Source organism: Mustela nivalis (genome assembly GCF_964662115.1).
Source record: "Mustela nivalis genome assembly, chromosome: 5".
NCBI lineage: Eukaryota > Metazoa > Chordata > Mammalia > Carnivora > Mustelidae > Mustela > Mustela nivalis.
The window spans coordinates 51722836-51727960 of NC_139024.1; the positions used below are offsets into that span (position 1 = coordinate 51722836).

Here is a 5125-nt window from a genome sequence, read left to right on the forward strand (position 1 = left end):
AACCTGAGAATCTAGAAAATAATAAGAAGAATCCTGAAGCCAAGAAGGCCGATGCTGGTGGCAAGGTTAAGAAGGATAATCTCAAGGCCAAAATGCCAAAGAAGGGAAGCCCCACTGTAGCTGAAACCTGTCCTAATCAGAATTCGCAAATATCCTTGTTGATTATGACTAGCTATGTATTCAGGAAAGATCATGTACAAGAGAAAGTATTCAACAGTTAAATCCAGGGTTGAAAAGAAAAGGAAGGAAAAGTTTCTTGCTACTGTCACAAAACCACTTGGTGGTGACAACAATGGTGGTATCTGAGTGTTTAAACTTTGCAAAATGCCTAGATATTATCTACTGAAGATGTGCCTCAAAAGCTGTTGAGCCACAGCAAAAAAACTTTGAGTCAACACGTGAGAAAATTTTGAGCTAGCATTACCCCTGAGACCATTTTGATCATCCTCACTGGGTGCCACAGAGACAAGAAGGTGGTTTTCCTGAAGCAACTGAGCAGTGGCTTGCTACTTGTGATAGGACTTCTGGCCCTCAATCAAGTTCCTCTGCATAGAACACACTAGAAATCTGTCATTGCCACTTCCACCAAAAATTGATATCAACAATGAGAAAATCCCCAAACATCTCAAGAAGGAGAAGCTGTACAAACCCAGACATCAGGAAGGTGAGATCTTTGAAACGGTCAAGGAGAAATATGAGATTATGGAGTAGCACAAGGTTGATCAGAAAACTGTGGACTTGTAAATTCTGTCAAAAAATCAAAGCTGTTCCTCAGCTTCAGGATTACCTCCTCTCTGTTTTCTCTCAGAAATGGAGTTTGCCCTCACAAATTGGTGTTCTAAATTTCTTACGAAGAATCTAATTAAATAACTGATCCATTTAAAAAAAAAAAAGTACAGCTATCCTGATGAATACTAATATGTGGAATTGCTGAATTACTATATATTGTATACCTTAATCTAATATAACACTGTAAATTAACTATACTACGATTAAAATTTAAAAAAAAAAAAGAAAAGAAATGATCAGGTCCTGTGTGGAAAAGTTCAAAGGAACCTGTGTAGAGTTTAGTTAAGGAATTTTTGTCAATCTCAGCTGAGTTCAAATACTAGTAACTAAACAAATGATCCGCAATTCTCATTTTCCTGAAGAACAAGAAATGACTTTCAATGAAAGATCTTCCACCAACACATTTAATTATCCTTTACCTGCAAGAGAACTGGCTTTTCATCATCCAGTCAAAAGCAAAGTTTTGCTCCATGTCTTTGTCTAGTTAGAAGGATAATAATTCAACCACATAACCAATTTGAAATGCATCCTTTTCTTAGTTTTGTAATGAAAACAAAATTTTAAACAATATGTAGGAATGTGCCATTAGACATATTTTTGTCCTCACAAAAGACAATTACCTACTAAAAAATATTGTTTATTTGATCAATAATAATACTTTATGAGTTAATCTATGAATTTAAAGGTAAAGTCATTGATAATTAAAAGTCATCAATAATTTTCCAGAGCTAGAAATCACAAAATTATGTAAATTATAGTTGTACAGAATATTGGCTAATTCCATCCATGTCAGTATCAGATACCATACTAAAATTAAACATATTTTAAGTAGTGTGAAACTCCAGCAAATCAGACAAGAAAACATACCATGCAAACCAAAGTATATTCCTTTTCTGCCTGATAGTATGCTGATACAGAGAAAGGTTAGTAAATAAACTGATTGATCATCCCCAAAGCCCATTTTCTCATACTTCTCATATGAATTCCCTCATGCTCTCCAGGATACTTTCAGCTCCACCTGCCAAGTCTTGATCCTCACATTCTTGTCTGTAGTCATGAGCCTAGTAGTAGTGGGTATAGAGCTGCTTTCTTAGTATGGCTTGTTCCTAATATGACCAGCTCGGTATGTAAGAAACATACTTTGCCTATATAACAAAACAAACAAAAGTCTTTGACCATAATTCTTAATTAACATTCAGCAATTTTCTTGTTACTTTCTAGTATCTGTAAAACTTACACATCACATGTATCATGTTGACCTGAAAAGAAGCATTTTACCAGAACATTCTTTGACAAGCATTAGTGGGTCATCCAGTAAAGGTGTGTAGACATAGGGTCAGAAGATCCAGTGTGAATCCCAGTGCTGCTGCTTTTCAGCTCAGTGACTGAGCATGTTATGCGTTCTCTTCAACTTTCAGTTTCCTCAGGAGTAAAACAGAGGTAACAACTCTCTCAGGTGATAGTTTTGATGTGAGTAAAAAGTGAAATAATACACTGTAAAAACTGTAAGGCAATACAAAAAATTAGGCACCACTTTTTTTTTTTTTTTTTTTTTTTTTTTTTTTTTTTTTTTAATGAGGGTTCAAAAAAATCTCTCCCTAGCAAAACCAGACTCCTCAGGTCACATTCACATCTCCAGAAAACTGACATTTCTCAGGTTGAAAAAAACCCAGCTCCATGTGTCTCTGTATGAAACTGAAAAGCAGGTGCACTTTGATTGACTAATGACTGTATAACTTTGAAGAAAACTAAGCTAAAACAGGATTTGGGTAATATTAAACTGAATCTGAGCAATATTAGAGGCAAGAAATTCTGCTAGGTTTTCAGCTTAAGAAGACAAAAATATGAAATAAAAATATTATTTCTCTCAAAATTTCTATAGAGATTGTATTTATTGATGTCACTAGCCACGTTGTAAAACCTATGGATCACTTGAGGACCAACTATAATCTTTCTGGAGAGGAAAGAGAAACCCTTAATTTCTTCCTCTCCAAATAATCTATTCTCTCATATAGCAACATTTTTCCTTCTCGGACAGCCATCTGAGAATAGAAAGCCAATGGAATATTCCCTATGTTCCAATAATTAATATGCCTCTCTCTATGTTCTTCTTACATCAAACCATATCCACTTATAGTGATGGTGGCTAAGTTTGCAGGCTAGAAAGAGCTTGTTTATATTTGCATATCCATCACAAATACAATATATCACATATACATCATATATATTTATCATACATATATATCATATATGACTAGTTGAAGTTGAATATATATATAGTCACTATATATAGGACTAACCTGAAAGCACTGCATTATCAATAATGGCCAAAATCTTAACACATAGAAGAAAAGATTCACTGTTGGACTATAATTAAGAAGATATTAGAAGCAGCTTAGCATTTCCTTTCAGCCCTCCCACTTCCCTTTCTTCCCCCACAGCACTTTCATGCTATTCCCCTGTTGCCCAGATAATCATCACACCCCCCCCACACACACACACACATACACACACATACCCTACCATGACCCCTGCTACATGCCTTAAGAATCTCTCCCCACCTCCTTTCAAACACAGTTCCTTTAGTATCACTTACTTGTCTTCTGATTATAGCAGTTCTCAAATATAAAACAGAGTTACCCCCTTTGTTACTGTGAATATTTACATGGGCATATACATTAATATATAAATACTCAAATTTTAAATCTATATGCCAACTCTTTGATCATGGCTTTTACAGACTATAATAGTCTAAGTGTAAAAGAGATATGTAATGGTAGGATGATAATAGGTAGATGACAGATAGACAGACAGACACAACTAGACAGATGACAGGCAGCCAAAAGTCAGGCACATATATGTCGGTGCATGTTTATATGTAAATATGCTCTTATTTGGGGGAAGATACCCTTTAAATCACACTACTTTTGACAGTTTCTTCTTCTATTATATGTGAGGTCTGCCATATTTTCCCCCTAAATCATGTAAAACATCAAATAATGGGCAAGACCTTTGTAAAATGCTTCTTATACTGCAAACCTGTGTCTTCCTTTAATCTTTTTTTTAATTTTTTATTTTTTATAAACATATATTTTTATCCCCAGGGGTACAGGTCTGTGAATCACCAGGTTTACACACTTCACAGCACTCACCAAAGCACATATCCTCCCCAATGTCCATAATCCCTCCCCCTTCTCCCAAACCCCCTCCCCCCAGCAACCCTCAGTTTGTTTTGTGAGATTAAGAGTCACTTATGGTTTGTCTCCCTCCCAATCCCATCTTGTCCTTTAATCTTAGGTAAAAATGATTTCTAAAATTGGTTTTGAACCCTCAAATCATTCATGATTGTAGCACTCTATTCTAAAGTCTCTTTTCAGATGTCTCTATGATAGTGTAACAGAAAAATCATTTCTTTTCCTTTTTTTGAAAAAAAAAAAAAGCTACCTTCTTCAAGAAACTCCATTAGGGTTCTCTTTCAAAGATTACATGATTGGGAAATAATCTACAGTATTGAGATCTATCTATAGAAAATTATTATATTTAAGTCAATCATACAATATTTATGTTTTTATTCAACCCTGCAAATCAAGGAAATAAGTATAACCTCAGTTTTATGATGAAGAAAAGTATATGTACAACTTAAACTGACAGAGCCAAACATAATCTATAACTAGTAGACCCCTTGTAGAAATATCTGATGCACATGAAATTAAGAGTCAAGTTCTGTTTCCTTCCTCTCTGTGGTTGCTTCACAAAACAATTACTTCTAGCCAGTCTAGTGTTTGCTCTCCCTGCCTAGCAGGACCATGCTGAGAATCAAACGAGATAATACATTTTTAAACATTGTATTGCAAGATGAAATCAGAGAGGGAGACATAAGAGACTCTTAACTCTGGAAACCAATTGAGGGTTGCTGGAGGGGAGGGATGGGGTAACTCGGTGATGGACATTAAGGCATTATACACAACCGATGAATCACTGAACTCTACCTCTGAAACTCATAATATGCTATATGTTAATTAATTGAATTTTAATAAAATTTTAAAAATAAAATAAAACACTGTATTGCTTCATTATTACTATTTAGGTAAATAACAATATAAATTATTGTTGGCTTTCCAGGAAAACAGTAACTTCCACCTTTATTATTAACTTCCAGAACGAAATATTTTGAGTAGTTTAAACTTTTTGACTGCCAAACTAGAGATATGAGGCATAAAAGCCTTGTTAATGATAGGATTTGTTAAGTAATTGCTTAATATCTCATATGTTTTAAAGCAGAGTTTTTAGGGACAGTGGGAAGAATGCAAGGAGTTGAAGACATAATGTAACCGAA

General features: G+C 34.7%; 1 pseudogene across 1 annotated transcript; it reads left to right on the plus strand.

Annotated features, from left to right (window-relative positions):
• The first annotated feature begins 324 nt into the window (after nt 1–324).
• LOC309864020 (large ribosomal subunit protein eL6 pseudogene) lies at nt 325–842 on the plus strand (annotated as a pseudogene). Its single transcript has one exon. The product of its transcript is annotated as a large ribosomal subunit protein eL6 pseudogene (transcript).
• The last annotated feature ends 4283 nt before the right edge of the window (nt 843–5125 follow it).